Here is a 27,344-nt window from a genome sequence, read left to right on the forward strand (position 1 = left end):
TCGCGTAAGAAAATAGAAAAAGAAAAGAACGCGTTTGAAATATGGCGGGTTTAGAGAGCGAGTGATGCAAAGTTCCGGTGTCGCCGACAGAGGCCGGCAGTGTCGCCTTGGTCTCGTAGCAACGTCAAAGAGAGGGGTGCCCGGCCAGTCAGCTTCAGTCTGTTTCGTGACTTGTGAGTGTGTTGTGTTCGTCCTCGTCGTATTCGCATTATTCGGTTATCCCTTTATACATCGCGAGTTTAGTTACATTACCTGAGAGAAGTGTGTCGTGTACGAGGAGGCGGACGTTCGCCGAACGGTGAGTAACCGATTTGTTCTATCGACATCCTGCTCGATTTCCTGCGAGTCAGAGAGCGTTACGTTGGAAATGTAACCTCCAAAGGCGCTCCCGGGGTCCTTCCACGTAGAACGATATTTAACGCGGCTATCTTTCTCGGATCGTATTGTACGCGTCGGTATCGTACGAAACACGATATCGACGATTTAACGCCGCGATTGGAAAACGAGCAGCCGGCTTCGCCAGTCGCGAAATCCATGTTTGAAAGGAACAAAGTATCGAAACCGCTTCTCGCGGTAATGTCAACCGTTTTTGAATATCGTCCAATAGCAACGCTCGGATTCTCCGTTCGAGATGCTTGAAAACTCCTCGAAGGCCACCGATTTCCCGAAAGCCAAAGCCTCTCGCGATCGAGTCGTCGACGCAACCTTTTGATAACATCGTTCGCGAGTAAATTACGCAAAGGTTTCCATAGTTCCGTTGAAATCATCCGGTGTTGGAATTCTCCGTTCACGTGTTCTGCTGTCAAGCCACACGGAAAAAACGAACATGTCGACTACCTGTGCACTTCGATCCCCAACGAATCGAGTTTGTTCCGAGCGTCCGTTGGCCACGTCGCCACCCTCTTTATCCGGTTCACTCCGACCAAACTGATTTTAACGACTCGCCCCGAGATTAAGGTATCTCCGTTCGGTTCTCTTCGAAATCTGTCTTCTCTTTCCTATCTACTGCTCGCCATTACGTTAGGTTAAGTCGCGATTCTCCCTTCTTTTGAAAAGAGGTTTCATGGCGCAGCCTTTCGCATCACGATATCCCGTATACTTTCGCGGTAATCTCGATCAGGCATCTAAGATCGCTGTCGGTAATGAGACAATACAGTGGCAAGGAAAGTTACAAAATTATCGGATGCCGTTATCGAGAATGCGTGGACAATTAACGCGTTTCCGAACGGTTAGTATGTAACGTGCGCCAGGTTGTCGCAACGGTTCACGCGTATGGTGTCGCAGATGCGTTATGCGTTCGATTACGCGGGGGGTCCGTCAGCCGATCACCGCTTCCAAATTATGCACCTATGCACATACGTGTATATCTGTAAGTAAATAGTCACGAGCGTTCTCTTATATACTCTGTCATCGCCAAAAAAGAATATCGTACGTTGTTTTTTCGAGTGCATCTCGATATGGCTGAAAGTATTATCAATCATCGAAAGCAAAATCCAGTTGAAAAACAAAAGACGCGCACGCACCCGTACCTTGATTGCTCGTAAATTTCGATCGCCGGTATAGCGAGATTGGAATTTAATTCCATTCCGCTTCTTTCTGTATTTTTTCCCCTGCGAGACGAACGAACGTTGGTTTTTGCGTTCTGCTCTTGTTTATTTACCTCGGAACGCTATCTGCCGCCGGCTTCGGTTCGTTTCTCCAGAAACAAATTCGAGACGACGGCGATCGCGTGCGATCGGTCATTTCGTATCGTGCCTTTCAGTTAGATTACGTGAAAACGACGTAAATGCGTCGCATGGCAACGGTACGCGGGACACTTTTGACAGGTTAGCGGTTCTTCGATCTCCACGAAAGATCGTCGTTGGCTTTGTTGACGTATCACGCGAAGGACGTCTCGCGACTGTAGCAAAAAAAGAGAAGAAGAAAAAAGGTAGCGTGTAGCTTTCCGTGCATCCTCGAAATACGTACGTATCAGTAGCAGTCGCGGTGTCCGACGAGAATCGTTTAAGATTCGATTTAAACGATACGACGCTGGTATACCGGCTATTATCGGCGTCGAGGAATGTCGACTAGGTAACTCGATCTTGCGCTTATTATCGATATCCCAACGTGGTACACGTTTAAACGACTATACGTACATCGTGCACCGTTTGACGACACCGCGGCAAATTTGTACTCGTCGCGGGTGCCACACATGCAACCTGTAAATTGCAGGAAGCAAGTATGTACATTTAGCGCGACGAATAAGCGCGAAGAAATATCGTATCAACGCGCGTTTCGCTAACGTTGCTGTCGGTATACCGGTTTACCCGTCGCATTTAGAAGCTCCTGCGAAACAATATATTTATCATCGTGCTTTCATCAACGTGCGTCTCCTAATCAATTCTCGCACCTAACGACATTGTATAACGAGAGTAGATATGTAGTAAGTGAATACGCAGCTGTTGACGTTAATAACAAAGCTGTTTTCGTCAAATTTATCCGAAACACTCGTCGCCACAATAAGCATGCTTTGCGGTTAAACGTACGTACGTACGATATATATAGAGATATCGTCCCTGTACTTGCCATGTTTTTATTATCGAACGTCCATTTCTAAGTCGGATTTCCGTTCATTTTTTGTACAATTTAAAATACGAAACCTGTTCGTTAGCAAGCTTTTTTTTACGCAACCATCGACGAATTAACGGTAACGAACTTTCTAAGAAATTGCCGAGCTGACTGCAGCTTGTTCCAGAAACAAAACGAAACGAAACGAAACTTTGTTACTAGAAGGGGGTCGGGAAAAAACTGGTCGGCGGGCAGTTTGGTAGAGCGAACCGTAGCGAGAGACGCGCGATGCCCGGCGGTGCGGGCTGCTCGATTTCCCACAGGTTTTTTTAGAGTCGATGCGCATTTTTTTTTCGACCGACGAGCTATGCCATGCGACACGCGGCCCTGGCTCATTGTCATGCAAATGATTTTTGCGCAACAACGAAAGAGGCTAGCGACGTGGACGTGCTCGATCTACGTACACGTGCATGGGAAAAAGATTCCGGAACGTCCACGCGTCTCTCCAACGTCTTTCTCCGCGTATTTGGGTTCTTGTCTTCTTGCCTGTTCCTCGTCGCTTTCCTTTTCCTATCGCCTCTCGTATCCCAACTCTTCATCGTCTCTCTACTCGCGTCACTGTCCCAACATTTTAGTTAGTATTTTAGTAATTTACGAGTTGCTTTCCATTACGCATTACGCAAATCTGCGATATAAAGAAAACTCCCAGGGTGCTACACGCGGTTGCGAGCTTTCGTAGGATATTTCAAGTGGCATCGGGTAATTGTCGCGTTCACTCTATCGATGGTGTATTTTCGACCAGTCGCGGGGAGACGCGAACGCGAGGAAGCGCGCCAACGGCAGTCGTAAATTCCCGTTACGATTATAATAATCGACACCGCGAACAGATCCATCCCCTTGTTTCTTTTGGGATAATAGCGTTGATCGATGTGCTATAACACTGCGATTAACAGGTTATAAATTCTACATTTCCAACAACTTTCATACAATGAAGAGTTACGCCGTTACGCGTCATATAAATAGGCGATTGTTCGACGGATGAAGAGTCGATAGAGATACGTTGATGACTTGGCAGTTGTCGACTTGATGCCGGAGTATTGACTGAACTAATCTCGTAGAAACCTTGTGTCGTAAAGGAAGAGTTGACTTTCCTAGTGTAGTAGAAGTAGTTGACTCTCCTAGTGTAACAGAAGAAATGAAGTCCGTTCTCGCGTTATTACGGAGGAAAGGTCGCTGTGGCTGTGCCTTTTGAACTAAGAACGCGTTGATTCGCGTTCACACTTTTCGTCAGGAAAGTGAAGATACGATCCGCGATGCCCATTGGTTATGACCCGCGCTACCGACGTGGTTCGTGGGTGACCTTGTTCATGGGAAAAGCCTGCTTTTCCTTTGGACAAATATCCGCTTTCTCCGTAATTTGTAAGAACGAGTAATAAATAAATCTAAGGACTGTTTTAAGGACCACCCATAAAACCGAAAATACTTGGCAGGATCAGAGTTTAAGTTGAAAGGATTCTTTTTTATGGTGGTTCCTTAGGTTTATTTGAGGGCATCCTTCACGGCCAGACAATGAAGGACGTCGCATGGACCATCTCTCGATATAATAGATGGTGTTACGAACTATTGGGTTGGCAACTAAGTGATTGCGGATTTTGTCATTGGGTCGTAGAGATGTGTGTGGCGTTATGTTGTCGTCGATGATAGTAGTAGTTGCCGGGCTGTAGATGTCGTGCTGGGGCACTGCTAATTATTCTTTTATTTTGATGCGTGGCAGAAAAAATAGGATCACGGGTGCCGGGAATCGAACCCAGGTCCCGAACGTTCGAAACCTAGAGCGCTAACCACTTTTTTTTTTTTTTATCTCTGTTTATTTGTTCCAAGTTATTTACATATTTTTTTACATCATTTTTTTTCCAGAATAAACGCTGAATTCTAATTGTAGGGTGGTACAGGCAAGAGTACCGATACGCGGCGGTACGACGTAGCCATGCATTATTACATTCTTTTCTCTTTTTTTTTTTTTAAGATTATTATTGTTAAATAAAATAAAATTAAGCCGCTGTTGCGCTGTGCTTATGTACGATATTTTAATTTATGTCCTGAAAGCCTGGACGCAAAAACAGGACAGTTCGCTAGCCTATTAGGGAGGGGCTGGGAGGGGATGGACTGGGAGGGGTGGGGAGGGGTGTTCTGTGGGATTAGTATAATATTTGTTTATCTATTTACATATTTACACTTTGATTCGGTGAGCGTTGCTGTTCTGTGGCTCTTTATCTTGTTGTTTTTGTTGAGAATTCCGTATCCACCAATATTTTTTTGTGTTTTTTCTGTGTTTGTCTTCTGTATCCTTTTGGGGGAGGGCCATGGTGTATCTCCACCTAGTGTCTGCCGTGCGGCCATCTAGGTTTTCCTCGTATTGAATAGATTTCATTCCTATTTTCCTTTGCATATGAAGCGCTAACCACTTCGCTACCGTGTCCGTTGCTTAGTTAGTGTCGTGTAGCGGTATTTGTTGTCGAGTGCCGCTACAGGGTGGTATTGGCAAAATCCGGAATCACTTGATCGCCAACGCAATATTTTACCATTCAATTATAGTCACGCGTTGAACATCGCGAGTCTCGTTTATACCCGCGACCGTAGAAACGCGTATCTTGAACTCGTAGCCAATTGCACGGCAATTACTGGCGACGAATAAATTGATGCTAGGTGTAACGACGCTTATAGCGGAGCTTGAAGGAAGAGAGGAGAAAGACGAGAAACGAAATCGAGTCGCCGATTCCTTAATTCGACAGCCGAGGTGGAAGTTGGAAAATCGGGAAGGAAAAGTTTCCAACGTGGACGAAAATCCGTTGAATCGAAAAGTTCGACTCGAAGCGAAGCGTAACTTTTCAATTTCTATGCGAAAGTTGCCCGATCCTCCGCCGCTGCCGCAACAAAGTCGCAGCTTGTTGAATTAAAAAAGTTGTCGCTTACTATTATCCTACGCGTTGCCTCGAACGTTTATCGAACGCGTGCCACGAAGAAACTCGAATGCAGAGAACGCAGCTTCCACAAGGATATCGTTCGTTTCCTCTTTTTATGAGCCAACGTCATCGGATTGCTCGCGATTTTTCGATCGACCTCGCTTACGTTCGAGTCCGATCGTATCGTAGATCCGTCGCCATGTTTCCGAATAGCTCGAGAACCGTGTACACGTTTTTAAACAATAGCAACCGGAACGATACCGTTGTTCGCACGCACGGCCATACCCGAAAACCCGTAAACAAATAAGTGTACGAGCCGTGTCTGTAAACTCGGCAATTATTCGTAATTTCTAGTGGAAAATGCAGCAGCTGGTCGGCGGTCGTTAATTAAACGCAGATTCCATAGAAAATCGAACTCGTTGCCGGGCCGACCCTGACGCTGATCGATCTAGCCCTTGCCAGCTGCAAGTATTTCTACGATATCTGGATATGGCGGCGCGCAGAACCGAAACGGCGCTGGAAAATTAATAACTGCGAGCTTTCGAACGATAAATGGAATAATGGGTCGTTTGATCGTACGTACGTATATGGTTTAGAATGGCGTCCCGATTAGGAAAGCGGAGAGTAAGGTGTTAGAGTCGCGTGACTGTTCGGTGATGCATCGGGATTCGCGTGTGCCTGCGGTTGGCAGAGGTTTGCAAACGTCGCGAAAGCCATTTAAAACAAAAATAGTGGTCTGAAAATAGGCGGTCTCCTAAATACCATCGAACAATGATTGGCGCGATCGTCGTTCACGGATCAAGAGCGTCATCGTTACTATTTCGGTGGACGTTCGGTGGCACGAAAAAAATAATGTTTATTTGGGTTACTTAAAGGAAGAACAAAAAGCGGGGCTGTGGTCCACGGTCCGGCTTAATCGTCGGTGTATCAACTGCATCCGGTACATCGATGTAATTCATTTCTCCGGTTAAACGCTGCTTGCCCGGGGAAAAAGTACCGCGAGTCCGGTGCAAGCGGTTTCATCGCAGTTACAAATTCCAGCGGGGCTGCGCCTATTACGCGACAAATATTTGATGCTAGAAATACGCGAGTTTTTCTTCTCGCGATTGTTTCGAATCGATTCGCTCGCCAACGAAAAGAGTCAGATAAAGTCAGTAATCGTCACGTTTGCGTACAGATTTTTCTATTTAAATTCGAATTCGAAGCCCGTACGTATTTTATGTCACTTAGTTACCGATCGTCGTTTACGCGTACGGCCAAGAACAAAGATACATCGGACGCAACGAGACGATCGCTACCGCGCGTTCGTCTTTCGAGTAGTACGTCTATTCGAGCGACGACGATAACGCGTTGGCGATCGTAACAGCGACGGTCAACGCGCCGCGTACGCGGTTCCCTCGTAAAAGCCCCGTAAAGTTACGAAGCAGCTGTGTCGTTTCGTTCCGCCAAAAAAACGGTGCATCGAAGCGCGGTGGTTGGTCGCTTGGCTCGCGTGGGGTGAAACTTTCGAAAGGCTGGCTGGAAGCCCACGAGGTTCTTTGCATTCGCGACGTCTGATGACGGTTCCCGTTGCACGAGCAGCAACGCGCACGAACACGCGCGTTGACCATTTTACCGTACTTTCCGCTCGAGGATAATTCTCGCGCCCGGTTCCCAGGCCATTAAGCTAAATCTACGCTCGTCTCGCGTCTCTCGTCCCTGGAATCGTAACGAACGCTAGCTGGCCGCAAGGAAGAGGGCACCTCGCGTTTACCACGCATCGGCGAAACGACCATCCACTCGAAGAAAAAATTTGGGTCGCGGCAATTTAACGTCGCGAGTCTCGTCGCTCGTAATGTCCGATTTAAAACGATTTAAGTTTCCAAGACGGGGCGTATTGAATTTCAGCACGTAAAAACGCTTCCACGGATTACTTGGTTTACGCGATTCTAATCGTTTCGCACGCGATATGCGATACTCGAGAGGAGAAGCACGCGCATAGGGGGTTGCTTGTGCCTGGAATACCGAGAAATCGTTCCGACCGACGATCTGTCGCGTTTACGAGCGTTTCGGAGTTCGTCGTTTCATCGATACGCGAATAGAATACGACGACGGACGTCTCGAAGTAGAAATTCGAGAACGCCGATGCATAACTGGGTCGCCGTCGGCGGGCAGGTTGGCTAGAATGCAGTTTTCGATGTAGGCGGTCATTCTGCGTTCTGTGCATCTATAAATATATACGTTTGATGGTATTACCCCGTAACAACGGTTTCATCGAACAGTAGTCGCGCGTTCGATCACCTTCCCCACCGTGTACGCGACAACCGTGTTACGCTTTGCCGCGGTGACAAAAATCCGTCTGACGAAATTACTTCCAGCGGACGAGACGTTGCGTCGTTTACAACGCGGCCCTTATCTCTCGTTCGGGGAACGACGAAGTTTGAGCTTCGTTTGGGGATCGCGCGTGTTCGTTCGGTACGTGGTATCTTTGTTATATTTTCGTTCGTTGCACGTAAGCGGCGAAGATATTAATTAAATCGCGATTAACGTCGACGTCGGTAGGGTGACGTACGTCGTCACCGAGAACTCGCGTTCTTACGCGTAGTTAATTCGATGGGAACGCGAGACCAACGAGAAAACTCGTTTCCTCCGAAGAGTTACTCGAACACGGCTAACTTTTCGATCCCACGAGACTTGCCGCGGCCGCGAAGTCCTTGAATTTTCTTCGCGTTGTTAAAACACTCTCGATGGAAAGAGTACCAGTATAGTAGAGCGGTTGAAAGTTGGGAGAACGGTCGGGAAATATCTGGCCGCGGTAATTCCGTATCTACTCGCTCAGGGCTAAAGTCAATAGCGAGACCTCTTTCTCCTTCTTCCTTTCTTTCTTTTCGAATTTCACGGCGGTTCTCATTTCGTATGCGGCTCGTTCCGTTTTAACGAGGAAACGCGTTTGCTCTATCGGTAGACGCTCGCCTGGAAATTTCTGTACGCGGCCGCTGTTTCGCTTTTTATGCAAATGCGCCAACGTCTGTGCGAGGTTGCGTCGGTTTAAGAATAGCGGACAATTAATCGAAAGATGGAAGACGCAAAGTCGACGCGTTTAACTTGTTCCGTATCTGTAGAGAATTGGATCGCGCGTAGATAAACATTGATTTCCTGAGACAATTAGTCGATCGATGGCTCAATGTCGCGCGATAACGATAAGTTAACGAGTTGGACGCAACGATGAATCACACGACGCTTCTTGGTTGGTCAGAGCGAAGAGAAGCGCGAAGAATTGTGCACGCGTGCTAAAATTCCAGTTACGTCGTTTCCATCGAGTATAAACGTCCGTCCGCGTTACTGGCAGAGATAACGCGAGTCGGTGTCTTCAAAGCGGTCCGATCCAACGGCAACAATTGCCTCTGTTTAAATTTGCCTAGCTATTATCGGCGCCCGTTGTTGATCATCAAACGCGCGCCTTCTTACCTAAACCGTATTGCGAATTTATCAATCGTATCGCGATTCCAGACGATCGCAAAGTAGCCAAAGTAAACGCACGTATATCGACGCGATTGTGTACACGCGTTAGCTGGCGTTAGATAGAGCGCTCCGTAAGAGAAGCTAATGATCGGAACGTCGGCTAACGTAAGTGAAAGGAGAGCAGATAGAGACGATGTGTCGCTGCTGGAAAATAAATCTCAGCTGTGATATCGACGTGGATTCCAGGACAAAGGAGACCGAATTCTAGGGCAGAAGAAACGGCTGGCTTTCTTCTCGTACGCCGGTCGATCGATCGTCTTTTCTGCAATTAGAAATCCCGTGCTAATCCTTATAGAGCGAACCGCGCGAGCGTGATCGCGCGAGCGTTTCTCGGTGCGTTTGTGCAGACGCGCAGCCATATGCGACAATGCGGGAAACCGCGCGCATCCACGCGGCTCTCGGTGTTAATGAAAAACCCGAGGAAAAAGACACGTCGACCAGTTAGTTCCTTATATCGAGATCGAGCGATCGCGCAGTCGATTCGCGTTCAACTCTTTTACGAATACTCGCTTTATTGCCGTAAAAGGCGAATCTCTAGCCGGCCATCTTTCAACCTTTTTCTTCGACTCGTCTTCGTCTTTTGCGTTTATTCGGTTGATCCTCGTTTTTAACGCGAATCTCAGCTCCATAGCGCGATTCGTTGCCCCGCAAACTTACGGAATACCGGTACGCTTCATCAGTGGCGAATCCATTCGATTAAACTACACGCGGTATATTCCGACAACGTAACAATCCTATCGGATAATATTACGTTCGTAGGTAGAACGCGACGAAAGTCGTTTACGTCGATTTCACAGTCGTAAGAAACGTTTTGTTCGTGAGCGAGGCGCTGCAAAGGAATAAAAGAACGAGGTAAATCTTGGCAAAGCGCGTTTCGCCGAAGAAACAATGAGAGACCGTGAACCGGAAGGAACGGGAAAGCCCGAGAATTCTTTTATTGCGCGATGACTCGTCCATGCGTGAAGCGACATGCAAAAATTTCTGCGCTGATCGTCCGTTCTCTCGCTCCGCCGCTCTTCCCGTGCATCCACTCGCGGTTTCTTCGCACCACGAGGACTTTTCTCGTTTCAACTAGCTATAGATCGGGAAGAAATTAATCGTATCGTAATATCGAAGCGGAGGAACTCGAAGGATGTTCCAGACCAGTGGCCGGTCGTAGATCGTTTCGATTTCTCGCGATATATCGTCGGAAAGCTCCAAAGTCAACGCAGTTAAAATTCGTTGCTCGTTTTCGTTAAAAGCGTGCACTCTTTGCCAATGGGTTTTCGCTGGCGAAATCGTTTCATTTCTTCGACCCGTGCAAGTTTTCGTCGTCCCTTTTTCCTCGATATCCTTGCTATTTGTTCGTTCGTCTCATGCGCTCCGCGCGACAGCAGCACCTCGAGTAGTCGTCGAGGCGATAAATCCGCTACGTCCTTGTTCGTTCCCTGTTTTTGCGCCAATAAATCGCCGTTCGTCGTACACTGTGCACGGTGGACAGCGCGAGTATTTCGATTTTGAGCTACGATTTGATCCTTTTCCCGGTGGAATCAAACTGCACCTCTGACGCTTCGAAGTACGTACGTAGCCTTTTCTCTTTGCTTTGCCAGAGACGAACGAATCGCTCGTTCTCTCCCCTCTACTGGCAGCTTTTCTAGCGGCGTGCACATTCCGCTGACTCGCGGATCGTTCCATCGGCATCGTCGACGGGCGAGCGAAACGGCCAGACGATTTTTCACGCAGCTCGTACGTTTTCCGCGAGACGTTTAAAGCTTGGGGTGCATTATTTTTAATCTGGCGACTGGCAGAAAGCCGCGTATATAGCGCGTCGCCGAGAAGCGTCGCGCGAAGAAACAGCAGGTTGCGTTCGATATTTCGCGAAAGTCGGTGATCCGCGACGACCGCGAGACGAAGCTATCGGTTCGCCGAGGTGAATAACCGTGAACACGCGCGCTCGTCGTAAAACGTTCGCCGCTGCGTCGCAGCGTGCCGGCCGTAAAAACGCAGCGGGTTGACGCGTAACGTTAACGTACGTTTCTCGATGCGACCTGGGACGAAAGGGAAGGAGACGAACCGCGACGAGAGGCACAGGACGAGGAAAACAGAAAACGGGGAATCGCGGAATCGTGAAACGACCCGCGTTGCAGCAGCGTTTCCAGGTTCACCGTGCGTGCGCCGCATAGGTGTGTACACACGCTCTCGTATAAACAGGCCGCGTATTTTTAGCGTGGGTCCGTGTCAGATTTCCCGACACTCGCGATACGCTGTAAACTGGATGGCTCGAACGTACGCTCGCCTGGGGGATGGATGGATGGATGGATGGATGGATGGATGGTTGGCTGGTTGGTTGGTTGATGCGGTTGCCATGCCTACGTCTCCCTCGACCCTCGTTTCTTCTCTCTCGATCCATTCACCCTTCTATTCGCCCGTCTGTCCGTCGATACCGTCCGTCCACGTCGTTCGATATCCGGTCACCTCGTCGCTTCCTCCGCGCGCGTTCTTATTATCATTTATGGTTTCTCGGTTATGCGGAGTCCGCGAAACCGACGATCTCGTCAAAGTCGAGTCGACCCTCCTGCTCGAGCTACTCGAGAAGATTCAGCGTTTAAGACGCCACCGAGCCGAAACGGTGACACGACCGTCTCGCTTTGTACCGTCGCTAGACGCGCTGAATTTTTTACGTTTAGCGATTCGTCCTCCGGGACCGAGCGAACCTTTCACGTTTCCTACTCTCGCTACTAAACGCCTCGTCCGTTGTACGACACGTAACACTAGCACAGTCGCTCCAACACGGTGCAAGCCGACGCGTCGCCAGACCTCGGCCTGTCGTTGTTTCGTCTAAAGTCTAAAGTTACGCGTCAGCACCCACAAAACGGAAACTTTAGTCGGGCAATACGTCGGAGGTTTCGTTTGGGCAGTCGGCCCATAAAAATCCTGTTTCACGCGTCGCAGAACTTACTCAGCGAGGGGTCGCGCGATCACGCGCGTCCGAAGAATACGAAAGCTTTTTAACGGTTTTCGACCTATCGAGCGCGACGTATCGACGGACGACGAGGAACGCTCGACACGCACGCCTCGATTTTCTCCGTACTCTTCGGCGACGCGTCCTGGCTAAGCAATGCTGGCCCTAGCGCACACCTTTTACGCGCGTCGAGCGACAACCGCGCGACGTACACGGCGCAGGGAAACGTAAATCGGGACGAAACGATCGACGCGAAAGAGGATGTCCGAAATATCCGCACTTTCATCGATAGGTCGTATGTTTCTCGATAAATGCACGGATTTTATGGACACGCGCATCTTCCTACGTATCTTCGTACGAGAAACGAGTACCTCGTTACTCTGGCAGCGGTAAATATTATTGGTCAGATTTTTGCGGAATGGTTAGTTTCTAACCGCGTAAACCGTCCCGTCGACCCGTTTATACGTTCAAAGTCTGGCGTAATCTCGCTCCTTGCTCCGCTGTTTGTAGGTTTATTCCGTAAGACGCGGGTTCGCGCGGACTTTGACCGAAAATAGCTGGCATCGCGCGCCGAGGAAAAACTCGCGCTCGTTTCCACTCTGTTTTTCTTTCGTTTCGATAATTGAAACGCAATCGAGCGCGACTAATCGCTGCTTCGTCGCGTAAGCGCGTGTCTCGTCCCGACACCTTTGTCCTGAATGCACGCGAGCCACGTTTCCACGAGCGATTCCACTCCGATATCGTCGTATATGTCTGTCCTCTTTGTCGTTCGTAATAGGAAAGACGCACAGTCGCAGCGAGATCGTCCGCTAAGATACACGTGTGCATTTACGTTTACGCGGAAACGATCGTCGATCAAGGATTTCCGAAGCATTTCCAACGTTTCTACGTTTGCGTCGCACGTTCGATCGTTGGAGGCACGCGATTTACGCGACCATCGTTAATTAACGCAGATGCAGGCGATAAACCTGTACGTCGTAACTTAGACGTTGGACGAAACGTCGATGGAATTGAAAACAGAGATGGAAATTCGTAAACAAATTTGGTCGGTTTAACCCGGGGGCTGTCGTCCCGTGGGAAGACAGACGGCCCAGGTTGCTGCTATTTCGAGGAAACGGCAACGGGTTGATGGCGCGTAAAAAAAAAGAAGGGTAACGTTAATTAAAGGCTCGACGTAAATCACGGCGAACGTTTAAACGACTTTCTCCCTTTACGCCTTTCGACGTTTCAACGCTGCGTTTTCGGTTCCGATGCAAGCCAGGACACCTTTTCGAGACGACGAGGACCTCCATTTGCTTATGAATGAATACGACCCGTTTGTCGATTAACAGACGAACGAATAACAAACGCGTAATCTTCTATGGATGTCGGTATTCGTTGGAGCGAGAATCTCGGACAAAGGAGCATTTTCGAATCTGTCGGCGACGCGAACGCCAGATACAAACACGGTGTCGCGATACCGAGCGGGAATATCGCATAACGTTGAAGGAATTTTGTATCTCGCGGGCGAAACAAAGGATTGCATTCTATATTTGGCGAGATTTGCAACGAACCAGACGCTTCGAATCGTCGAGATCCAAGCGACCGGTCTTGGGCACAACGGAATCGTGTTCGGTCGCTGGAAACGGGTCAGCTAATTCTACTACTATGCACTATTTATGTACTATGTACTTGTATCTTACCGTCGTACTATTTTCTCCTGTTTCGCGAGAAAGAACGAAAGGATGTACGAAGAGGAGAGAGGCGGCTGGAAAATAGACGAACCTGTCGAAGTAAAAAGATTGTATCGGAAATAAAAAGGAAAGAAAAGGAGAAGCGGCCGAGGTTGGATGGTTGGGTCAGGACGTTGGAGACAACGTGTGCGTACGGGCACGTGTAGCGAGCAAACGGTGTTATTTAACGCTGCAGCTATTTCCAGGTGCGTACGTCGCCGGTGTCGAGTGCTACTCACCGCCACGAACTACGACGGCACTCGTGCCAGCCTTTATACCACTTAATCTCCTTTCACCCAGCCCGTCGAAACGAGTAATTTTTAGTGGCACTCCTTTTACTGCCATTTTCGACGTCCGTTTAGCGCAGTCACGGGAATTTTCAGTTTAATCCCGTGCTGCATCTAGAGCGAAACCGGTTCACGACGCGCCGATAGTCAAACGTTTTGCAATATCAAAGGATGCGAGCGAGGTTTTGCTTTTCCCCTTGCGACCTCGGCCTCGCCGTAACGCAAACTCCCGGCATACGTATCGTAATCGTCGACCGTTGGCGCTGTCGCACAGTTTGGTAACATTTACCGTGAAACCAACGATACGCAAGCAGTTGACGTAGACCAACTCGAGACGGTTCTCGGGATTTACCTTCGTCGAATCTCTACCGTGTTACGCTAGACGCGGTAGTAGCAACAGCGTGGTCGCTTGGTCGTGGCGTAACTGCCGCGTCAGAGATTCCATTAGAAGCTAAAAACTTCGTTTGCAAGGGACGGGGCGCTAACTCGACGCGCGAAACGAGCAAAACGAAGAAAAAGGGCAAAAAGGGAAGACGGCCAAGATCGTAATCTCGAGCGGCAAGAAATCGCGAGCGAGTTAATGGCAGTGGGAACACGACAGTGGCCGTTAAACGGCGCGTGCAATCTCTTCGGGCGAATCGTTGGTTGTTTTCTTAGCGTTCGGCTTACTGTAAGCGACGTTGTCGGAAAGAAAAAAATGCCGACGAGATCGCGCGATTCGATAAAAACCGTCTCATCATCGCGTAACGCGCCATCCTTCCTCTATAATCCTTCGTGAACTTGGCTCTGCCGTTTAGTCGCGTAATTCGCTCGGATACCTAGTTCTCTTCGCCGCTTTTTTAATAGCCGATTCTCCGGTCGTCGATCCATCCACCGCCGGAGTTTCCGTTTCATTCGCGTTTCTCACGCACGTTCGAACCAGTACACGCACGAGCGAACGAAAAAGGAACGTAACGAGATAATTCAGCGTATCGTCGATCTCCGGTTACCTAACAGGACGAACACTCGCAGCAAAGTTGCGGATCGAACGTCGATCGGTCGTACGATACGCCGCTCGTTGCATCGCGCAGGTCGCTACCAGCGAGACGCGTCGGTGTATTTACAAATTGCCGGCCAACGATCGCGTTGAACTTCCCTTAGACGCGGCTCGAAACGTAACCGAACGTTACGCGATAATTGCGCGTACGCGACGTTCGTTCGGCCTCAAACCGGTATATCCGTTCTTTATCTAAAGTAGAGCGACGCCTCGCGAACGTTCGCGTCGATAAGTCCACTCTTTTGTTCCATTTCGAGCCGTGCGTGTTCTTTCTGGTCGTTTGTTGCCGCAGGTAAAAAGATAGAGAGCCTCGCGTGGAATGGCCCCGACACGTAGAGAAAGACGAAACGGCCGCGATCGGAAGAAAAAGTCACGTTTTTTCATCTCGTGGAAGATTTTGCAACGCCAACTCGACGCGGTAGGCTCGCGTCCGATACGCCAGGCGGAAATAGCACAACGAAACCATTCTCTGGACGAGCAAGGTCGACTGAATACGCGTATTTCATCGTATACGTTTCTTCGTGATTCCCTGGAGGGTTTGCCGCGCGCGATATCTCGATAAAACTTTGATAACTCGCCGCGCGGTCTCCTATCGTGCAACTCGGTGGCAGATTTCTATATCCGCAAATATCTCCTACCTCGCGGCTCGTCCGTTAAAATCCGAAGCTTTATCAACGTCGAGATTCCGCTTTAGGCCAGTCCTGACCTGCTTCTCGAACGGGTTAATCCAACGCCGCTTGGATTTTAAACCGTGTGTGGCTTACGACTATATACGTTTAGCTGGATAACCTTTGCGTTCTCGCTGGTCTATCGCGCGAATTACAGCTGCGTCAACTCGTATTCACGACGTACGAACAACCTCGTAAACTGCTGGGAAGTTGGCCTGCGACAACGCGGCCTTCCTGATGACGTTTAACGGCTAGAGACGCGAATGATTCATCGATGTCGTCACTCCTTTCACGCTCGTTTTCGCGTACGGAGTCACCGATTCCGAAAATCTCGATCGTCGAGCGATTAATACGAATTCGGATTCGTAATCGGTGGTACGCGAGAGATTTCGTCTGCCGCGAGTCGATCGTCCTTCCTTCTGAGAAGTTTGCCGGTCGTTTTCAAGAATGCGCCGCTGCTCTAAGTATTTCTTGCAAGGTGAACAGGAAATCCGAATCCGCGACACCGTCTCGCGCGTCACGCACGTCGTTCTCGATACACCGGCTTCCTCGCGGATTCGCCACTTCTCGCCAACGATCGTCTCAAAGTTTTCTCTTTCCACGAGTTAAATGGAGCGTATCCCCGAGGCAATCGGAAAAGCCCGTTTGGTGATAATGATTTTTCTTTGTAATTAACTGCAGGGAGAATTCTTTTGTACGCGTGGTGATTACGTATTACAAGAGAGTATCGTAAAAGCCGGAGTTGGAAAAGAAAACAGAAATAACGATATTAGATAACAAGTGGTATTAGATAATTGAGAAAGGAGAAAGAGAAAATCACGAGATGAAATTTACGACTGGCGTTTTAACGCTTTGACTGCCACGCCAAAATCACATGTCTCGCTCAGGACGTCACGGGAGTATTTTTATTATTCAAAACACATCATTTTTTCTTTCTATTTGGGAGTAGTCCGCGATCGATTCTCGTTGAGAATTATAAGTAAATTTGTTGAGAATTTTGCATCTTAATGGCCGAAATATTGGTATAGAAATACTAAATTTACACTTGGAATTTATATTAGAATAATTATACGTTTATTTGATAAACGATTTCAAAGATATTCATCGATACTCACTTGCACGCGTCTCAGCACTTTCTTTCATACCCGACTGTTAACCGACTGAACAGTTTACATTCATTTGTCTTCGAGACGCCGCACATAGCACACTTCCACACACTGATATTCACATACCTAACCTAGTCTAGCATATAAAATTATACATATCTCAATAAAATTATTCTGGCGGGGTACTACAACGTGAGTAATAAATGATTATCGTATGTTTGGTTCTAGCTGAATCTAATGTTTAAATCTACAGGGTAATGTCTTTTTAGCCTACGGATCTGATCCGTCGTGTCAAGTAATCGAGTAATTAGTGGATTTTGGTGGTTGTTAATTTCTATATTATATCTATTACTGAATTTGGATATTTCTTCTTCAGCTGTAGGTATCTTAAGGTCGCGACGTATCGTTTCGTTGGTAACATAGCAAGGTGCATCTATTAAGGATCTTAGAGTTTTCGATTGGAATCGTTGACGAATTTCTATGTTGGAATTACTCGCTCTTCCCCATAGTTGGATCCCATAGGTCCAAACAGATTTTAATGTGGCTTCATATAGCATTATTTTACTCCGCACGCTTAGGTTGGAACGTCTGCCAACGAGCAAAATAATAATAAATTGACGATGTGAGACAACATTCTTCCCCGATGGACCGTTTATTTTATTGATGGTCACGGGTGACCACAGTGGCGCCTTGGTAACAGTTGATAGCGACATATTATAACGAGGTTTGGTTTATTTCAACAAACCATTCGCATTTGTTATTTCGTCGTGAGAACGTGCAGAATATATTGTTGAAGCGTGTAGAAGGTATTAGTAACAGTATTTGCTCGTTCTATATATAACAGTAAGGCATGTACTCTCTTCTAAGTTCAATTATATGATTATAAAGCAGCATTTACGATTATTTTCTAAGCTGTGTTTATAATAATATTCGTAGATTATTCCTCAAAGGTAGATGCAATTTTTGTTCTCATTTTTTTTATCGATGTTCTAATGAAAATATTTAACTGCTCAATTTTTCTTTCAAAGTATCTTCTGTTTATCGATTATATTCAAAATTCCCTAATTGTTAATTTCCGTATAATTTTTACAATTGCAAGAAGTTCAAGCGCTCCGGTCGCCAATGACTAACGTGGCAGTCAAAGTTTGAATAAATGAGAAAGGAGAAAAATAAAATCACAAGATGGAATTTACGACTGACGTTTAACGATTGCGGATCGTTTTGCGAGCCGATAGTTTGAACAAACCTAAACATTTAGAAAAGAAGTCGTTGGCAGTACGAAACTGCTTAACAGTTATCACGTTACAATGTACAAAGACAATTGGTTGGATGGTATTCGCGTTTAAAGAGAGTAGAATTTCAAGGAAGACGAGTAACGACGTAAAAATCGAATTTGCGTAGGATATTAGGCGAGTCTATCAGCCGATCGATAGCCTTACATTTAAGAGATAGATGATAGATTCGTTATACCGGGCCGATGCTCGGGAGTCGATAATTATATTTGCAAGGGAATCGCGTTTTCGTGTCGACCACGCGAAGGCCTACCGAATAATCGAAAAACCGGTGTTATCGTTCGACCTGTCTCGTTGGAAGGAACGTCTGCGAAGGTTCGTGCGTTTCGTTTCTCTCGAGATGCATTTTCTAAAACGAACCGAGCTACAGATCGTTATCGCTTATTCTATCTGTTCGCGCTTATCTCGCTATCTTCACGATCGATTAAGATTATCGCGATTCCTCATCTTGCGACTCGTGACTCATTGCACCCCTTATCTAAATTTCGTAACGACCCGTTATTTTGAATCGGATTTGTCATCCCCGGATTTGTCAGACGAGAGCGAGTCATACGGAATAGGAGGATCGATATGTGGACGTTTTATGCGCGTCGCGTTAACGAGACTTTTAAAACGCCCATTAAAAACATTTCTACGCGCGCATTGACGATAAGGTTGAACGAAAGATGAGGAGGCCATTAAGTAAAGGTCGCGCGTGAAGTTAATAGGCGAGAAAACGTAAAGTTTAAAGATCGGACCGTCGCCTGTAAACGTTGTTCCGCTGCGGTTTAATTAAAAAAGGAAAATACGATCGATCCGCGAACGACCTCGCTTCGGAGACAACGTAACGGATGGCGTAAGAAGATGGGACGGTTGAAAGAGCCAGAGCGGCGGAAAGAGGAGAGAGAAGGGTACGAGGAAGCGAGGAAAAGGCAGGAAGGAAAGATGGAAGGGTCGGAGAAAACTGGTCGATAATTCGTTGGTTTATATTCGTCCGCAGTGGCTGGTCGCGTCCGCTCGTGAAAAATTTATTTGTCTGCTCAGGCTCGTAACATTTTTACAGCAGGATCAAATAATTCGTCTCGCGTTTAAATAATATATCGCGATTCCAGCTTTGCCCTTCCGTGGCTGCGCGCCTATCTTTTCGCAGACGGCAACCCCAGACACCGTAAAGTAGCAATTTTCTTATGGTTTTCCCTAGACGATCGAGTACTCCCGGAGATCATTTTTTATGAAAAATATTTTCTCACGAATATACGCACGTACATCTCCTCGATATTCAACTTATATTACGAATTATTTATTTATTTATTTATATGTCAGTTTCACGGGAAAAGAGAAATTCTTTTAGAGACACTGAAAAGATAGAACGTGAGGGAAAGATGGTAAAAATAAAAAAAGAAAGTAGCAATTTGGAAAAAGAAACCGAGGTATGAAATTAAGAGACAAAATAGGAAAGTTAGAAAAATCTGTTTTAAAGAGGATCCATAGATGTTCCGTAAGTTGACTAAATGTATCAGTTTGCGATGGGCGGAGTTAGCGAAATTTATCGCCCTATTAAAACAGCTGTGATAGCCATAAGCCGCGCGATGTTGCTCAGCGTTTAACAGCAAGTAATTTCGCATTCTTCTCGACGGCACGATTTATGGAGACTAAATGCACCATCGACGTGCAACTTACGAAACCTCTAAGAATTTTATGCGCCAACGTGATGTCGCGCGTGATTCGTCTATGCAGTAGGATTTCAAAGATTCAAACTCTTAATAATATCGTCGTAATTGCGGCAATTAAACCTAACTACGATACCTACTGTGGCTGCCAGTCTTAAAAATTCCTGCCGAACATCCTCGACGTCTGTAACGAGAGATTTACAGAAATAGGACCAGCTAATATCACCATGATTATCTTATCCGTTATCTCTCGAAAGTTTATCGCACCTTGTGCCTTCCTCTTACTATCCTTCCTCCTTCGTGCGAATAGAAATTAGGCGATTCTCGTGTCGCGTATCGATAGGATCGTTCGAACGTTTGGTCAGTCCGTGCCGCCCTCTAATTTACTTATCATCGTCAGCGAGCGCTATCGCGTTTACTCGTTAGCCGAGGACTGAAAAGAAGCGCGCTGGCTCGGTGCAACGGGGCAACGTCAACATTTTACCGAGTTGCTTCAACTCTGTCGGCTTTATCGTAATCTTTGCTCAGCAAACACTTCTCTGCGAGATACGAAAGATCGCGTCTCCGCTCGATGAAAAGGAAGACCGAGTTTGGTTGGCAAGCACAGTTTTTTTGAAAGCTGTCTTTAGACGGACTCGCGCGATTCACCGGGACTGGCTCGGAGATCCGACCCAGGTTTCCCCTACTCTGTTTGGTTTTCCATCAACGGGAAGTTTGAACGCGCCTCGTGAAAATTAACTCTTTCTCCCCCTATATATGTTGGCGTTTTCGACTGGTTTATTTGAACGGTAGAATTTTAAGCGGTTCCCAAGCAGATGGTAAAATTCCAATTTCTCGTTCGGTCGAAGCGTAGGAGAGGTACGACGCTGACCTCGTTCGAGACGAAGCGATCGTGGAAATTCGGCCGATCAGGAATATTCGTGGCGTGTGTGTAATCGTAGTTTGGATCAGAAACAGCGTAGGAACAGCTACGTGGACGCGCTGCGCTGGAGCGTTAAGCATTTCTACGTGACTTTTGTTCCAGATGGAAGCACGTTTTCTTGTATTCTCTTGTTTCTCTCCTTATTAGGTCTTACAGGTTGTGCCTTATCTTTCCAACTACGTTAATGCAGCCGTGTTCGTCCTTGATTCTTTAACGACACGCGTCATAATTATTAGTCAGAATTATCGATATCGCGATGAAAAATATCTTGGTGGAATCTACTCGCGGAATCGTCGCCGAGCGATTCGTCGAACGCCGTTGAAACGCGAGGCTAGTTGAAAAAAAAAAAAAAAAAAGAAAAAGAGAATACAGAAAATATAGCAAACACCCTGGAAGAGGAATCGAAAGGAAGGTGATCGTTTCGGAACGAAGCAAAAGCCGTCTATCATTTTCCTATTAATCAGAGCGTTAACCGATTGTACGCGTCAAGGTAAAGGAAGTATGCTAATGAGCGCGAATCGTTGAAAAGCATATTTTCACTGAAAGCTACACGTTACATTCTAGAAATATACATACGTATGTACTTACACACGTACATACGTACATGTAATTGATGCAGTCCATAGAAATTAATCGTTTCTTCGAAAGACGGCACGCAGAGGAGATCGCTACGGTAATGCGTCTTCAATTAGAAATTTAATTTACTTTTTAATCTAATTTAATTTATTCGAAAAAACGGGGAAATCCGTTTAACGTTGAGAATATACAAAAACATAAGCAGACATAATATAGCTTCGCGGAAATGTTTTAGAACGCGATACGAGATAATACAGAAAGACGCTAAGAAGATCTAACAGTTGAGATCGCGATTTTTCGATGCGTAAAGTACAGCTTTTTAGGTCAAAGACCTAAATCCTTGGATAGCAGAGGACCAAAGAAAAAAGTCTCTGCTTCGTTGTTACTGCTTACTTCGCCTATTCTATTTATTATATCGATGTGGTCGAAGCTGAAAAGGAGAGTGTTTCATAAAAGAGCTTCGATGATTTGGTTAAAGAAAAAAAAAAAAAAAAAGAAAACGGTGGAATATGAAATATAAAAATTCACGAGATTCGAGAGCTTAGTGTAGTTTAAGTAACTCTTTAAAATTTCATGTGAAAATTTTATGAAATTTTATAATCCTGGTCTTTAACGTTTAACGGCCGCCCAATTGTGTAAGTTAATTATCGTAGAAACCGATGTCTTCGAGTTGACCGCGATGTTTGACCAAACGAGATTGCCAACGATTATCGTCGATTATCGTCGTACTTATCAAGCTTTCCACGAACAATGTACAACGAAGCAATTGGTTCTTAAAATATCCGGGCGAGATCAAATCGATATAGATGGTCGTAATAGCGAGCAATAAAGCCGATCGAAAGGTCGTTGCGTCTCGGGGATAGGACGCAGAGAGCGTAGTCTGGAGTGACGGCTGCCTGCGAATGCCTACTCGTCGCTCGCATAATGATCGAAACGCGACCTCTCGATCGTCGAGTTGTTCGCTCGTATCTCTGGCGCACTTGTCGATGCAACCGCGGTGCAAACCGCTTAGCGTACGGGTCGCCGTTTCTCGAGATTCTTCCTCCGTGTAAACGTAGTCGCTGTTTCTCGACCGTCATCGTTCTCCGTGACTCAACCCGTCGAGTCTGTCACGGTACGCGGAACGACAACGGGGAGCTCGGTCGAGGTCGCCGTTGCCGGACGATGAAATCGCGCGTAGGATTCTATCGGTGGACGGTTCGTACTCGTCGAAGCTGTTCGCTACTTTTCACCTCGCGGTTATTTTAACCGCGAGATGGTCGAGACGAAGAGGTAGGCGCAGAGTGGCACAGCGGGGATGGTTGGCTCGCGGGTCACGTTCCTCGTCTCGTCCCGCCTCCGACAATGCGGCCGCTCGGCGCAACACCGACCGGTCATCATCGAGGCAACGACGAGCGGCGTGCTTCGTCGGCTAACCGGATAGCTTGTGCTACCGTCGCTACCGTCACCGCTTCGCTCGCCGTGCATCCTGCGGGACCTTGGCAGTGACAAACTGTGCGACCGTCGTACGCATCTACGTCTCGTTTTTCCGAAGCTCGAGCCGCTCGCGAGCCATCGCGCCCGCCACTCTCCTGCGATTCTTTGTTCCGCGTTCACTCGCATTCACTCGCGTCCGCGCGCGCTCCTCTCGTCTCACGGGTCAACGAACCGGCCGAGCAAAACCGTTCGTGTTTGCTCACAGATAATGGTATCGATCATCGTCGACGGTAGCGGAACGCGCGATTACCTTCGCACCTTTGCTGCCGCGTTATCGCCGCGTTTATTCTTCGAACGATAGCACCGAGGCGTCAAAGTGTACTCGATGCATCTCGAACGTTCGGAATCTGTTTGAAAGACGACGACGACGTAACATCGATCCACATCGGAGACCAGGCCACACACCCCGGGCAAAATGGCAGCCAGATGTCTGCACATCCTTGACGCGTATCCTCGATAATCTTAAGGACCCTCCATGGGTCTTGGCATTTTCATAGTTAAGGTCCGTCAGACCAAACAAGTATCTTTTGTTTTAGGTTTCCATTACATTTATTGCTTGCTACGGGTTGACACGGAAAAGTTAGTTTTCCTCACGTTTAGTATCTTCCGTTAGCAATTTTCTCTCGAGGGCGGCTAAAATCCTTCCTGGTCCACCAACCTTCTTACTATCCAGACGGAAGCGGTCTACTGCCCTCACTTTCCTAACCAAAATTGTCATCGACAAATCCGATGGTCCCGTGTCCTTAGACACATCCTCCGCTACCTTTCCTCAGACTCAGTATCGTCAGTAAAACTTCACTTATTCCGTATCCTTAGAATAGCCAACGTACCTTTACCGGTTTCTACCCTCAGACCAGTCGCGTACTTGATCAGTGTATACTCGATTGTGAATATTAAGCGAAGAATAAAGTTTAATAAAAAAACAAAGTTAATAGTCGTGTTACGGTTCGGCTATCAAGTTTACGTGACAACGACGACGTAAGTAGATAAATCTGTTTCGAAGATTCTCTTCCGGTTAATTTACTTCTCAAGGTACAAATCACGCGGCTGCGAAGGAACGCTGGAATTTTCACTAGCGAATAAACGCACGGGCGTTGTACAAATTAGAGCAGAGTAGAGTGGCGGATCAAAGGCCCGAGTTAACCGAGTAGTTTAGCCACTGGACTGGCAATCGGTCTCCCCCATGAGACCTTGGCAGTGACAGTCAGCCGTGCGAATGGCTATCTTTTTGTAGCATGGTGGTTTCTTCGCCAATGCTGCGTTCGCTAATTTGTTACGTATTACGCGGTGGACCTTTAAACAAACCCACATTCCGAATCGGGGGCAAAAACGTTACTCCAACGCGTAAAATTGGTAGCAAAGGAAGAAAAAAAAAGTCGACCGTGTAAGCGTGGAAAATGTCGCGTTAAGCGATTAGTTGGCGGGAGCAAAGAACGCAGTGAAACGCAGAAAAGGGAGAGGACGTTGGATATCGCACGTGCGCGATCACGCGTGTATTTAATATTTATCGCTGGTGACAATGCGCGACAGAAAGATACATCGACTTGGCCGGATAAACGGACAGTCGAGAAATCCCTGGAATCTTTTTCTCGTGCCAGTTTTTTGCGAATTTCGATCCTCTTCTTCGCTCCGAGCGGAAAACCGCGTGGCCCGCCGGGCCGTCTGTCCGAAAATAAAACGTCGCGAGAGCCTTAAGTCACCGAGAGTTTTTCTCGCTGTCGCGAAACGACTTTTCGTCGACGAACGGAATCGTCCAGGTGGCCCGTAGTTCGGCCCAAGTGCAAAACTGCGACCGTTTCCCTTTAAGTGTTCCCTGTTCCCGTATATAGCCCGTAAAAGGTCGCTGGAAATGGCTTATCGATTATGGAAACGGCCCGGGATACGATGGTTGATCGATGGGAAACATTATCCAATTAATTATACGATGGGCAACAAATTAATTCAACGCGCGGCGTAATTTATTTCGCATTGTCCCGTAATTGGTGGGCTGAATGAAAGTGAAAGCTTTCCGTGAATCGCTGCTCGGCGAAAAGGGAATGCAGATTATTCTCGGATCCTTCGCCTTATTTGTCACGTTGCCGATAGATTCGGCCTCGGACACGGATCTAAATATTCTGAATAACAACCATCGGCAACGTGGATCGTACGACGATCGAATGTTACGTTACGCGCGTTGCTCTACGTGTTTCTCGTGGGAAATAGAAAAGCGATCGTTTCTCGGACAATGGCTGGCTCGTGTTTCGGGCAAATGTCGTGGAACGAAGTGGAATCGGGCGAGTAAATGCGCCGCTCGGCCGTTCAAGAGCACCGACGATTAAAGTTTAACCAAACGTGGGTGTTCACTGGGTTGCAGTCGCGTCGTAAATTGCCACGACGGATTACCAGCTCGTAAAATTTCCAGTTCAAGGCCGGACGAAGGATGCTCTCTCGACGCATCACGGTAGCGAGATAAAATCACGATCTTCTCACGAATCGCGCTAAACCAGCGCGTCTTCGCCGTCGTTCGACGTTTTTCTCTTTCTCTTTCCTCCATCGACGCGCCACTTCCTCTATGGGAAAAGCATACTCGCGTAAAAGTACACGGAAACGGTTGTCGCGAACGAGCAAGAGCCCTACTTGGACTCTCCGCTCTGTCGTACGTGACACGAGCTCGTAAAATGACTCGAACAGGTTGTCGACGGATTAAAACGTTTCTTATCTTATTGTCAGGTACAACGAACGAAAGATAGACGACACGTTATCGCAACGTGCCAGCGGTGATAGCGCGTCGTTCGATATCTCGGAATTGTTATGTAAAGCGCGTTTTTCGATCTTCTGTCGGCAGGGCACAGGCGAAACGCTCGATTTCAGCGCGATATCTTCAACGCGTGTAATAAAACGTAATTAAATCGTTGAAAAGTCGCTGGATTCCGTTTTGTCCGGACTCTTTGGCGGCGCGGCTAAGTCGATTTCCGATCCGTTTACTCGTTTTTCGTTTATTCGTTTTCCTTTTACTCTTTTCTTCTGGTGCTTCGCGAAGCCTTTTTGAGCCAACGCCGAAAGGATACACCGCGATCGAACGACGGTGGACCTACCTTCCGGCTGTGACCTATTTCCCGTAAACTCTTCATTTCCTCGAATTTTTCGTCCGGACGAGAGATAGACCGGTAAATGGTCTGCCCATTCCGATTCGGTTCGCTTCCCCTTTTCCTTCTCTCGAGTTCGAAAAGGAACTGAAAACTTTTCAAAGAGATCAGGAAGCCGACCTCCACGACAAACACTTCGATTATATCGAGAGTCGCGTAGGTTGGGTAATTTTCCTAGTCATCGAGGAACGATTCGACTCGATACCACGCACGTACACGAGACGACCTGGCATTCCGTAATTCATCGTACCTTCCCTGGCTCTAGGTCATTACGATTCCCACGCTTCCATCGCCACGTTCAACCGTACGTACCGCTGACAGCAGAAGAGCTGGATACTTTAGTCAGTTTGCAACGTTGCACGAAATCCACGATGCGATGGTAAATCGTGCTCGACCGAGATTTACGCTTCGTTTCTCTACGATTTATCCGCTCGAAAACCATCCAGAGAGATATCGTAAATCGAACCGAAACGAGAGGGAGGTCGCTTGAAATATGACGTTACTGTCGTTACCGACGATACCAAAGTGGTTGACGCGTGACATGGAAAGCGATCTGAAGGCGAGACACGGGCATCGGTTTGAACGGTAGATGAGACTCGGAGACGAGCCAGGTTCGTTCTACTCGAATTGGTCGCGTTTAGACGATGTTTCGTCGCTCACGTAGCCGATAAGAAGAAGACTCTTGCGCGGGCGAATTAGGTTAGCTGCTTCCGGTTCCGGAGAACGGTGAAAGCCTCCACGAGTGATCTCTCGCGAAACGCGACACCCATGCACCGGACGATTCGCAGCAGTTTCTTTGCCGCCAGTACCTCCGCGTTCTTCGAAACTCGTTCCGTGAAAATACGCTCGTCGCCTGGACGCGGACGATCGGAGCAGAGACGAAGCTGGCTCGTCGTCGATCGTTAACCATTCAGCGGGAGCGAAGACGACCACGGTTACCGCACGCTGCCCCTTCGCTGTCTCGTTCGTGCCGTCTTTCTTACGTAAATGCACGCAAGAAATACTCCGTGCGCTCGCTGCGTTACCTCTATATTTAGCTAAAGTTATGTCACGTTATCGTACGCGCGACTTTAACTTTCTTTTTCGATAAAACTCATTCAAAGTGCGTTCGCGCGTCGGCTATTTTTGCACCCGTGGAATCTCGCGCGACTTCTGCTTATCCGCAACGAGGATCTTTTAAAGCAGATCCCTTTGAATACTCGCGCAGGGGCTTGGAAATAGGCGGCCAAACCTCGGCCGGTTGTGTGAAATATCTGGGCGAGGGTGAAGAACGTTTCGAGCAACGAAACTTTTCTCCCTCGGGTCGCAGCCTTTCTCCGCGAAGACGATTTTTCCGGCTTTACGTCTCCATCGAAGCAACTTTTTGTCGGCGTTCCCGTTTCTCGAAAAAGTCTCCTCTTGTTCCCGAGCGATGCTCCAGCGCGCTTCAGCGACGAAATCTTTCTCTAAGTTGCTGTTTATTGGGCATCTTTTTACGAACACGCAGCAACCGGAGGTGACGAAAAGAAAACGCAGCTTTGAAGAGCGTCGAGTACGTCGA

At 47.5% G+C, this 27,344-nt stretch overlaps 1 protein-coding gene across 6 annotated transcripts in view; it reads left to right on the forward strand.

The window, feature by feature from the left end:
• Positions 1–146: 146 nt before the first annotated feature.
• LOC100647311 (mitogen-activated protein kinase-binding protein 1) overlaps positions 147–27,344 on the forward strand; it is an 82,890-nt gene continuing 55,692 nt past the window's right edge. For all 6 annotated transcript variants that reach the window (XM_048410723.1, XM_048410725.1, XM_048410729.1 and 3 more), the window contains exon 1: positions 147–298. The gene's annotated coding sequence lies outside the window, so the exon portion shown is untranslated. The remainder of the gene's footprint in view (positions 299–27,344) is intronic.

This window comes from Bombus terrestris, chromosome 12, assembly GCF_910591885.1.
Source record: "Bombus terrestris chromosome 12, iyBomTerr1.2, whole genome shotgun sequence".
Taxonomy (NCBI): Eukaryota; Metazoa; Arthropoda; class Insecta; order Hymenoptera; family Apidae; genus Bombus; species Bombus terrestris.